The sequence below is a fragment of the Triticum aestivum genome, chromosome 3B (assembly GCF_018294505.1).
Source record: "Triticum aestivum cultivar Chinese Spring chromosome 3B, IWGSC CS RefSeq v2.1, whole genome shotgun sequence".
Lineage (NCBI taxonomy): Eukaryota > Viridiplantae > Streptophyta > Magnoliopsida > Poales > Poaceae > Triticum > Triticum aestivum.
In genome coordinates, this window is record NC_057801.1 from 818,696,008 (window position 1) to 818,708,814 (window position 12,807).

Genomic DNA, 12,807 nt, shown 5'->3' on the forward strand with positions numbered 1-12,807 from the left:
TGAGCACATTGAACAAAAAGAAAAGGGCGGTGCACAACGCGTCAACACTCACACGGGCAGTTTTTACCCAGGTTTGGGCCGCCTCGAGGTGTAAAACCTTACTCCTGCTTTGGTGAATTAATTGTGGAATATGGTGGAGGCCCTATGTGCTCTAGCCCGGCAAAGGTTGCCTTGGTCGAGAGAACCTACGCGCGTGCAAGCGTATAGGGGTCCGAATCCTTTCCACTGTTGACATGGGTCTCCTTTTATAGATAAAGGGGTCACCACAATGGCAAATCAGTCATTGTGTACTGATTAGATAGCAAACAGCGCTATCATACCTAACTCTGCAGATAGGTTAGGACGCATTAAATGCGCCGCTTAGTGTCACATCACAGCGTGCCCGGCAAGCCTTGCCGAGTCGTTCTGTCACCTTTCCGCCTGTCTGCGTGACACATTTCTGGACGGGTGTCATTTGGAGGTGATTTCCTTCGGAAGTGGCTGCCATGTGTCAAGAAACAACCACCTAGTCACTTGGGGGCTTGACACCACACCGATCCATGACTTGCGTCGCTGTGAGGTGGAGTGGTGGAGCCTTGGCGGCGTGGTCCGCCCTTGGCATCCCCGACAAGCCTGTCGGGGTAGTCTTGAGGCTTCGTCTTCAGGGTAGTCTTGAGGTGCGCTTCCCAGATTCCACGCCGGAGCCCTTGGTAGTTCTCTTCTTTTTCTTATTTTCCTTGGCGGGAGTAGTAACTTCCACCGCCTCTACAGGGACTGCCTCACGGTACATCTGATCTACGCACATGAGTGCATCTTTCTTGTCCAACGGAATGAAAATTACGCCTATCGGCCCTGGCATCTTCAAATTGTTGTAGGCATAGTGGGATGCCGCCATGAATTTGGCTAGAGCTGGGCGACAAAAGATTCCATTGTATGGCAGGGGGAGGTCAACCACATCAAATACGATCTTTTTCGTCCGGTAGTTTAACTCCCCTTAAAATGTTACCGGCAGTGTGATCTTTCCCTTTGGCCGACTCCTGCCAGAGCTGATCCCTTCAAATGTACCAGTAACCTTGAGTTCTTCATCTGCTATCTGGAGTTTTCTGATGACCTTTGGAGAAATCAGATTCAATTCGGCCCGGCGTCAACCAACATCTTTGTGACCTTGAGGTTGCGGATTGTTGGTGAGACCAACAACGGCAAGCACCTTACCGCAGTGGTGCGGTCAGGGTGATCCTCTTCGTCAAAGATGATGGGCGTGCGGGACCACTTGAGAGGCTTCCGAGAATCTGCCGCTGGCTCCACGGCATTAACTTCGCGCGTCTGCTATTTAAGTTGGCGGTGAGAGGAGTGCAAAGATGCACCCCCGTCAATGCATAGGGTGTCAATTGCTTTCTGGAACTCCTCCTCGCTGGTTTCCTCTTCATCTCCTCCATCACTCTCATCATTTTGCAAACCCCCTCCTTATGGCCTCTGCCGAGTTTCCCTTGATTCCGAGGAGCCTTGCCGGGGTGGCTTGCTCTGCCGCTACGGTCCTTCCCGCCAGCGCCATCTTGACCTTTCTCCTTATCACGCTTCTCATATTCTGCTCTCTACTTCTTGACAAGCTGCTCAACCTGATGACACTCCTGAAGAACGTAGCCCTTTGTCCTGTGGATCTTACAGTATGGGCCATCACCTTTCCCAGCTTTCTCCGCAGCAGCAGCTTCCCGGCAGTCAGTGCACGTGGCAGCTTCCTTGCCGGGGGCCTCGGCCTTGACCTTCTTACTGGTATTCGGTGTGCTCGATCCTTCAACGTCCATCACAACTTTATCTTTGCACTTCTTGTTGCGCTTCTTTCCCTTTTTCTTCTGGTTGGAGGTGTCGTTGTCGTCCTCTGAGTCAACATCGACGCCATCCTCTTCACCGGGAAGCCGCCTTCCCTCTTCTACGCGAGCACACTTATCCACCAGAGTGTACAACTCATTCACAGTCTTGGGCAACCGCATGTTCATTTTGGAACGTATCCTGCGGTTGAACACGTTGGACTGGAACGCCGCTATCACTGCTGTCGGGTGGATATCTGGGATATTCATGTGTACTCGACTGATCATCTGCATTCACTTCCGCAGACTTTCTCCTTCCTTCTATGGGAGGAGCTGGAAGTCGCTGGGCCGCCTTGGTTCTTGATGGCGCCCGTGAAGGCGCCAACAAACTCACAAGTCAGGCCAGGTCGAGATGAAGTTCTCTGGTAGGTGCATCAACCAAGACCTAACATTTCGCTTGAGCGCCAAAGGGAAGTAGTTGGCGAATACCTTCTCATCCCTTCCCCCGGCAGCTTGAACAGCGATGGTGTAGATGCTCAAGAACTCTGCCGGGTTCAGTCTTCCATCGTACTTCTCAGGTATTTCTGGCTTGAATGTGCGAGATGATGGCCAATGGACTTGCCGCAGCTCGCGGGTGAAGGCGGGGCACCCAACCTCGCAAGGCAGGTACCTTTCCTCACCGAGCATGGGCTCATCGATGACAGGACCATTGCACCCGCCAGACTGATGGCGGGTTTCGCGGCGCTGTTCGAGGATGACGTGCGCATCTTCCCTCTGCCTGTTTCCCAGGGCTTGCCGCTGATCTTTGACGCGCTCGAGGGCCGGACGAAGCCATAGACACCTCGCCGGCTCTTGGTTGCGCGGCTCTGGCCGCGCCCCCTGTGCTGGCTATCGCGGAGGGGATTGCACTGTGGGGTGCCTCCCTCTGTGCGGCCAGCGGCTCGGGCCGTCGTTGCCACCTGTGGGGGTCGTGGCGGGCCTACTCGCTGTGATCCTCCCACTTCGGCGAAACCAATCAAACTCTAAATGATGGCTCTCCACTCATCCATTTTATCAGCTGCCGGCCGGAATCTCAACAGGAGTTGGGCCCGGGCCATGGCCTCCGAAGCGGTGCTGGGCAGGGACGACAATGCAGATCACGACGCCGCCTGGCTTCTGATGATATCAGTGGTGATGGAACCATGCTCTCGCCGCCGTGAGCCGGTCGTCAATGTGGCGTGGCGATGAGGATGATGCGTGCGGGGGTCGGCGATGCTGACCGGCGCGTTGTCTTGGCCAACTCGTTTCGGGGTAGCGCGTGTCCTAAAGTTGCACCCACAGCTGGGGTGGCAGGAGCGACGCAGTTCGCCTTGGAGTGAGCGTCGTCGCCGTGGCAGCGACCACCAACGGGGCAAGGAGGCGGAGAGGGAATGATTTCTCCACCCATACCTTGTGGGGCGCGATCGCTGGTGTGTTGTTGACGATGTTCTTCCCCAACGCCTCCTTCTCCCATTTCGTCCGCAGGGGGAACGGTTGCTGCGCCGCCTACGCCAGCCATGTCCCCTGCGGCGACCACGTTCCCGTGCGCCCCTATCGCCACCACGGCGCAGGCGTCCGCGTGTGGAGGGTCCTTCAAGGTGGACGGGTAAGCCGTGGTGCTGGGCTTCTTCTTGGGCGCCATGGACGATGGAGCCGTCGATGGAGCAGAGGATGAAGATGACGCGCTGCATACACTCTTGGGTTCGCGTAGGCGCTTCCCCCTACCTGGCGCGCCAAAGATGTCGTGGGGAAACCACAGCCACCTATGGGGCCATCAGCCCCTTGTGGTTCGGCAGAGGGGATGAGCACATTACACAAAGAGCGACGGGCGCAACACGGCACGACAACGATCACACGGGCTGTTTTTACCCAGGTTCGGACCTCCGCGAGGCGTAAAACCCTACTCCTGCTTTGGTGGATTGATTGTGGAATATGGTGGAGGACCTGTGCTCTAGCCCGGCAAGGTTGCCATGGTCGAGAGAGGCTACACACATGCAAGCGTACAGGGGTTCCAATCCTTTCTATGGTTGCCATGGGCCTCCTTTTATAGATCAAGGGGTCACCATAATGGCAAATCCGTCATTGTGTACTGATTAGATAGCGAACAGTGCTATCATACCTAACTCTGCAGATAGGTCAGGGCGCATTAAATGCGCTTAGTGTCACATCACAGCGTGCCCGGCAAGCCTTGCAGGGTCATTCTGTCACCTTTTCGCCTGTCTGCGTGACACGTTTCATGACGGGTGTCATTTGGAGGTGATTTCCTTCGGAAGTGGCTGCCATGTGTCAAGAAATTACCACCTAGTCACTTGGGGGCTTGACACCGCATCGATCGATGACGTGCGTCGCTGTGAGGTGGAGTGGTGGAGCCTTGGCGGGGTGGTCAACCCTTGGCATCCCCGGCAAGCTTGCCGGGGCAGTCTTGAGGCTTCGTCTTTGGGGGAACGTCGACCCCGCCAGGCTCGCCTGCCTGGAAAGGGAGGTTTTTTCCTTAGTAGTGTCTTGCTTCCTTTAGCTTGACTTGGTCTTCTTGATCTGCCTTCTGATCTCCCAAAGAGCTATCTCTTCAGCTTGATCTCGTCTTGGATATTGCAACCTTGCTCTCTTAGGCTAGTGCACGATCTGGGTAACAGACCCACGGTTTGTTGCACCAACAAAATCGCTCAACAATGGTTGTCAACGTTGTGGTCTTTCTTTTAAAAACTACTAGTTGCCTGTAATGTTGTCAAGGCAAAGACAACTAATGCACCAACAAGAGACATGGCTAGATGTGGCCACTAGTAAGCCATGTGAAATTCAATGTTGATGCTTGTCATCAAGCTAATCAAATAGAAGGTGCGACCACGCGGTTGAAGTGTATATGTGTATTGCCTAGCCTTTTCCATAAGTTTGGACTTTTGGTTGAGTTAGCTAGTGTAGAGAGCTTAACATGGTATTAGGGTCTAAGGTCTTGAGTTCAGTTACCAGATTTTGTAATTTATTTAAAAAATATTGTTGCCCCCTACAATTAATGTCGAACGGTGAAAGCTCTAGTGGGCTGGCAGTAGCGATAGGATGACACATGTAATAGCTAATTTTGTTAGACAACGACCTGTGAGGTCTTAGTTCCATGATGAACCACCCAATTTTTCATAGACCAACTTTGATGGACGATGTTGTGACCTCTCTAGTCGATCTCTTGAAAAAGTTTACAAGAGCAAAATGACCAACTAACCGCATCTATTTGAATTTTCCAAAAAGGATAGACCAAGTCTCTCAAATATAATCTATCGCCGTCACTTCTCTGGATAAATTTTGGCCGCTCCCACTCCCGCCCAGGGCACCACCTCTTCATGCCATCACCGCCCAACCTCGTCGTCGCCACCACCGCTGCCCTCGATTTTGACCGAGATTGAACTAGAAGGTGACTTCTGACCCCGCCGGCTTGATGTCGCCGGAATCAACCCCGCCGCAAAGGAAGAGGTTGGGGATAAAAACCTTGCTCCGAAATGCCATGCCATCATCAAAGGCCAGTGGCAAGGCCCAAGCAGCCACGATGATGCCCGTTCACTTTCCCGCTGCTCCGGCCGATGGCAAGAGGCCAAGGAAATTGGTTAAGGCGATGAAGGAGCTCACCGAGGTGGCGGCAAAGAAGAAGATGGAGGCCACGCCGAAACCCACACCACCTCCTTCTTGTCCGGTGGCTCATAGCGACTCCATCCACCCCTACACCTCCTCCTCCAGCGCGTCCCGCCGCGGTAGCCCCGGCCGGCTACCATAGCCGAGGACCATGGCCGACAAGTGTTCTATGATTTGCTAGAGAGGTAAATTTATTTTCCTTCTCTTTTCGGGGTGACAAATTGATGATGGTTTGCGGCCGTGGGGTTTGAGCTTGTTGTTTTTGATTGTAGTGTGGAGGAGGGCCTAGGATGTTACAAGAATCATGTCTCTATTGGATTCGCCGCACATCCAAGCCCTCAACGATCTTAATTATGATAGTGCTAGGTATGATCAAGAGGAAGATACCTAGGCGAACGATGATCCACATGTGGAGGACGTCGAAGATCTCGTGGATACTCAAGCAAGAACCAATAGATCAGGGACACAAAACTACTCCCAACATGAAGACATTGCTTTTTGCCATGCTTGGGTGAATGTGTCGCTTGATGCATCGTTCGGCATGGCCATACAAAGGAGGGATTTTGGAGTAGCTAGGACTGAAGACTACTATTGTAACATTGCGATTGTCTCATCCAACTGCACTCAAGGATCTCTTGGAGCATTAGGGAACTATCCAAGAGCAAGACAATCGGTGTTCTGGTTGTATTGATCAAGTCAGCCATGCACCTCTAAGTGGGGGTGCAAATCACATAGTATGGGCCTATCATCCAATTCCTCTAAAAGCAACACAACAAGAAGAACAGCGGCAAAGCCTTCACATTGCTACAAGGAACTAGTTGGCAATGGGAAGTGGATCAGGAGGAACTTTGAGACTACACCGAAGAGATCACAGACAAGAGGTCGGATGGGCAAAGCCTTGCAAAAGAGAGCAAGAACCGTGGAGGCGTCGACGCCTACAAGGAGGAGCATTGTGCTATGATTGAGACCAAGAAAGCATTGGCAGCCGAACACAAGGAAGAGAAGGCGACAAGGTGGAGCGAGCTCTAGTACTTGGTGGGCAAGAAGTGGATAGGAAGGTGGTGGCAAAGGAAATTAGGATTGCTCTTGAGGAGGAAAGGCTTGCAAAAGAGAAGAAGGCCAATGAGCTGACTATCATGTTCGTATGAACCCCTACATGATGGATGCCGCGTCAAGGAAGTATTGGGAGCTCACTCGTTTAGAGATCATAGACCAATCGAAGGTCTCTCTTTGTGCTGATGGTGGTAACCATGGAGGTGATGATGTCCATGGAGGTGATGGTGGTAGCCTTGAGGTTGGTGATGATTTCCTTGGAGTTGATGGTGGTGCTGGTCGTGGGGGTGGTGATGATTTCCTTTGAGTTAGTATAGTGCGGCTTTGGTAGGGCTCGATCCACGACATAAGACATGTTATGTTGTGGTGATTTTGGATCAAACTTGATCAATGTGATGCCTTTCGGATGAAATTTATGCATGTTTTAATTTGAATTGCTCGATTAGATGAACTATATGCATATCCATGGTTGATTTGTTGTGTATGTTAAATTTGAATCATTCGAGTGATTGATGAAATACCATGCAATTTTTTGAAATATACATGACAAAAGTTAGAAGAATTTAAATATATGGGTTCGCCTAGGTCTCGCGACCATTTAACTCCTCATATTGTAATGAGTTAAGTATAAGGAGGCGTATAATGAGTTACCCCCTCCACTCCATAATTGTTGTCATGGTTTTACTTCAAATTTGTACTAAAATGATGATAAGAGTTATGGAATGGAGGGAGTAATATTGAAGGGAATGGCTAGGGATGTCGTAAGTTGATTAGCTAGCTAATAAAATGCAGGTTGATGCAGAAAATTGTATTCATGACAGATATATGCATGGGTTTATTTTCAGTTCTTGTTCCAGTTGCTTCGGGTATACTTGGGTTATGAACCTTACCTTGAAGGACATTCTGCGAAAGGTCTAGATAAGTCAGTTGAGTCAAGTTGGCAATTAAACTTGGTATTCTGCCATATAACATGCAGCCCGCTAGTACTAAGATCTTCAATCTTCTGAGATATCCAATAGGTGCTGGTATTTGACCTGATAAGCCACTATGAGATATTTCCAAGCTTCTTAGTTTCTTGAGATTGCCAATTGAAGATGGTACTGTCCCTGAGAAGTTACTGTGAGAGATTTTCAAGCTTCTTAGTTTCTTGAGATTGCCAATTGAAGATGGTATTGTTCCAGAGAAGTCACTATAAGAGATTTCCAAGCTTCTTAGTTCCTTGAGATTGCCAATTGAAGATGCTATCATCTCTGAGAGGACACAATCAGATATTCTTAAGGAGGTCAACTTGTTGAGGTTGCCAAATGATTGTGGCAAGTCACAACTAGAAATATCTAAACTCGTCAAATTGGTGAGGTTGCCATCCAAGGCGAGCATTATCTTGGAGGAATAGCAATAAGAGAGTTGCAAGCTTGTCAAGCTCTTAAGGCTAATAATCCATGAGAAAAATGCTCCTAAGTCTCCCAAAAATCCCACAGGAGAGAGTTGCAGGTTTTGCAAGGAATCGAGGTTGTGGTACAATAAATCGGTCGGCCCCATAGAAATTGACCTTCCATCAAAACCTAGCTCCCTCAGAGATAGAAGGTTGCTAAAAGAGCTTAAATGGATACCGGAGAAGGCAGTGTATTGTAGATTCAAAGTCTCCAAATAAGTATCATTTGGAAATTCTTGTAAATGCCCTGAGAGTTCACCATTGCTTGACACATCAAGGACTCTTATGTTCTTGAGTTGAAATTTCATTGGAGGAAACCAACCACTAAAATGGTTATAGCTGAGTTTAAGAACACTTAAATTGAGAAAGTCCGCGAAGAATTCAGGAATCACACCAGAAATTGCATTGAGGTTGAAGTTGATCACAGTAAGGGACCGGAGACTTGACATGGAGGAGTGGATTGGACCATGGAGATGACACTATGACATGCTAAGAACCTCAAGACTGGGGACAGCTTCACCTAGACCACTGCACCATCCTTCTCCGCTACCTGATATGTCCACTCCGTCAAGGTAGAGTTCCCTCAGATTGGTGAGGTTTGCCACCATGGTCATAAAGCTGGGCTCTCGTAACAGGAGACTGTTATATTCACCCTTGGAAATCATAGCCTGGTGTGAAAGATCCAACGAGATGAGGCTTGTGAGCTGGCCGATGGCAATTGGTATCTGACCATAGAAGCCTGAATTAGAAAGGTTGAGGTGGGTGAGCTTGGATAGCATCTGGAAACCAGCTGCCGGGATGTGAGATTTGCCAAAATCATTCAAGCTGAGGTCGAGGTAGCGCAGGGAGGTAAGGTTGAAGAGCGTGACATGGCAGCCATAACTATAGAGGCCACGGCCACCAAGGTCAAGCACAGTGACACGGCCCCCGCCAGATGCGCCATCATCACAGCCGACACCTTCCCAGAGGCAGCAATCGGTGCCAGGCTGCCATGATGGCAGTGTCGTGGTGTAGTCGAAGATGAAGGACTGCTTTAGTCCGAGAAGTGCCGAAGCCTGGTCGGGATGGCAGAAAGAAGCAGCTGTAGCGTTACCAATGCCATGGGAATTGGATGCAGCTAGCGATAAGAGTTGTATCAATAGGAAGAGTGGAAGCAGGTGAGTAGCACAAGCCATTGGTTTGTTTGGACCTCTGCAACCAGACTCCTTACTCCTTAGAACGATATATAACATTGAACATAGTCTCTTCTTTGCGACAAATGTCATCGTCTAGTTCTTTCACAAGCAACGAGCCAGATGTGTTTGTTTTTTTGTGCTGAAACAAATGTGTTTGTCATTTGTTTTCCTTAAAAAGAGCCAGATGTTGTGCCATGGTGGAAGAACCCTCCTGCTGTTATATTAGTATTCACGATGTTGATGACTTTGAATTCTGACCAAGTCTTCACTCCCGAGGCGAGAAGTCAGTTTAAATCTGACGGGCATACAGGTCACAGGGGCGGGCCCAGGATGTGTGTATTCAAAATTTTAAAGACTAACAATTTGTTTAAAAGTCTAAAGCCTATGTTTTTGGTATGTATAACTGATTATAGCACCATAATGTTACTAGTTCTGTATTACACAAAAGAATGCTAATTTTTGTTAAGTAATGATCACTGTAACATTATTTCAAATTTACAAACATTGGCACACTGTAAATTTGCATCACAAATCGCAAACTATATTAATGTGTTATACTTCTCAATAATACTGAACGACATTCACATCTGAACAATTCATGAATTCATTCTCTCAAAAAAATCATGAATTCATAGTAAAGAAGTAGTATCAGATTTTGATATATACTAGTAAAATATAGGAAACCAAGTCAGCTTACCTAATGGTGTACGGGTATAGTATTGTTTGGTTTCATGGGGCTCGTGCAGCCTGCGGCAGCTGGACAACGCGGTAGGAAACGCCTGCAATACATGAGTTGTCCAGCATGGGAGAAGGGAAAATTCCTGGATCAGGATACACGAGCATACCAATCAGAATATCAGATCTTGAAGGCTTGGATCTGCGGCTGAGGAGTGTGCTAAGTCAGAGCAAAGATAGGGTGAGAGATGGACGCTGCCCTGCGCCGCTACCGTGCCTGCCCGTCCCGCGTCGGCCTTGTCTCCTGAGATGCCCTACCGGCCTGCCCTGTGGCTGCGTGCGATCAAAACTGGAGAGGCGCCGGTGCTGGCGGTTCCTTGAGCGCCCGCTCGTGTTCTCGCACGATCTCTGATTTATAGGGTATCCGTGGTTATTGGGCGCTGGAGCTATTTACGGGCTGGGCCACATTGGGCTAGGTAGAGGAGTGGTGGGGGAGAATTAGGCAGTACGTGGGCTCTGTTCTGGGATGAAATGCTTCCATGGCCTGTTAGTACGTGTCACCTTCGATTTTTCCTATATATACACATGCTACAAACTGTATATACACATAATTTTGTCAAAAATAATGGGTATTCATCTGAATACCCATGAATTGAAGTGGGCCCGCCCCTGACAGGTCAATACAGTGTTTTCTTATTAGAGGTGAGTAGATAATGACAAGAAAGCACTTGCATGGAATTCCTAGGGAATCTTTTGGAGCATCTTTTTAGTCTCAACATCAGGTTGTTGGTTTACACACATGGAAATGATTATGGCATCTGATTTTTCTTCCCTTCACATGCTTGATATTTCATCTATATTTTTCTGCCAAGACTCGTCAACATTCAGATATGTGGCCTTTTCAGTTAGGTCCCATACCCTTCTTATAATACTATAATACAATTCAGACGTACCAGAACATATCTGTGACGCCAAGATTTTGTAGTCATACCGCGGTACCAACCTGAAAATTGTAATGCGACTTATCATGAAAAATAACAGTGACAATAGCACGTCCAAGCTGCGCCATCCGGCACATGGAGGAGGGCTTGCAGTCAGCTGGCGGGCTGCAGTTTCGATGCGGGTCAACAGCATGGCTGGCATGCCAACTTCCAGAATATGGAGCACATCCAGAATTCATTTCAGGTACTGAAACAACTCGTGCAGCTGCCCAGATAGCTAGTGATGTACGAAAGAACACAACTCAGGATTGTAATCAAGCTTTTGTGTTTGATCTTTCAGCATTTTACAGACCGCACGAAATCACTTGACACCAGCAGACTTAAAAGACAGAACAGTCCCACATCAGTTTCAGTGTTGCGACCCAAAACTGTGTCTCTGAACTCATATCCAGAACACAAGCACAGAAGCTGCCATGACAATCACAATGATACCGGGATCTAAATTTCTGAATCAAGCTGTGTTTGTTTCTGTTTGGTGTTATTGCCTATTATTTGAGTAGTCACGTAGAGCAACCTCTTGTTAACACGGTGCATCGAGTCAGCATAATTCAGACAAAATGTTCATCTTTGGCCTGTACAAAATGTCAGTACAAAACTAGAGCTCCTTTTTCAATTAGGGGAGGGTGAGGAATGAGGAAGGCTAGATAAAGAGGCCACGAAACCACGGGTATCGTGCTGACCAATAACGGGCCACAGCTGGAATCAAGACTAGGAAGGGGTGATGAGACTGCTACGGGGACTGCAGCCATGGCTGTGGGAGATCTGCAAATGGACGTCAGAGCTGCAAGATGCAGCACTGCCGTGGCATTAGTATCATAGGCAGGAAAGCAGGACAGATCTTTGATGACAGTCTTACAGTTTCTGTATAAGCATCACAGTATGCTAACAATATTACATAAGCGTCACAATACACAAATTATGATACATGAATACATGATAATGTAGAAGTATAAGCATAGGGTGACTTATTACAACTTAAACTTGAGCCTTGCTTCGGTACAACAGTGCTGATACAAAGGCGAAAGCTTGAAGGAAAACTATGCACACACATTACAGAGCTAAGCAGAACAATGGCGAGCAGGGCACCGCCACAGTGAAAACAAAATCAAGCCGCCGGAGAACTCTATGCAAGCTAGAACAACGGAGCAACTGCAACCAGTAGACTGCACAAGTGAAGGCTAAGAGGAACCAGGGTGCTGGAGGGCAGATCCAATCGCCCCTACGTCTGATCCGTGCCACAACACGCGGACACCGTCCACCGGTTGGCAGCCCAGAGCTGAACAAGATGAAGAGCCGCTGAAGTATTGCAGGGGACCGCCTCGTCACCACCATATCCGCCATCCCGGAGAGCAGTGCAATGCCATCGCCACCAAACACCTTGCCACGAGACCACAACCTCAGCCTCCCTAGAACGACGCCTCCAAGGAGGACCGAGATGCCACAACGCCACCGCCGTTTGGCCAGCAAGGCCAAGGCTTTCTCTCTGGATCATGGGAGAGGAGGAGGGAGGTGGCGAAGAAGCCCGACACACCCTCAGGAGAGAGATCGACACTGGAGCACCGCCATCGTCGTTGTCGACCAGGGGTTTCCTCGTTCTAGAATGGCCACCACCCACCCTCATGTGCCAAATATCGTGGCCCAGAGGGGCAGCGCCCAGATCGGCAAGGGAGGACCACGGCAGAGGAGAGGAGACTGGGAAGCAAGGCAACCAAGACCAACGGCGCAACCCGCAATAGCAATGAACCTCCACGCCCCATCGCCTCCCATATGGCTAGTGGGGACGACTAGCACCGGCGGCACCATCCGCCGGATGAGATCGACGCCGCCCTTGCCAATCAGGGCTACCACCCTGAGATCCAAGCCCCCCTGCAGCGCAAAGCAGCAGAGCCTTGCCGCCACCTTCACCAGTAGCTGGGCAGCAGCGCCACGAGCGCCTCGGGTGGCGGCAGGGAGGGGAGGGGGAGGGAGGTGACGGTGAAGCTAGGGTTAGGTCGCTCTTGTGTCGCACATGAGGGGCAACGCGAGAGCCGTGGGAAGGGGTCCGAAGGAAG

General features: G+C 49.6%; 1 pseudogene; it reads right to left on the minus strand.

Annotated features, from left to right (window-relative positions):
* LOC123066841 (LRR receptor-like serine/threonine-protein kinase FLS2) overlaps positions 1–9,080 on the minus strand; it is a 12,788-nt pseudogene extending 3,708 nt beyond the window's left edge.
* Positions 9,081–12,807: the final 3,727 nt, after the last annotated feature.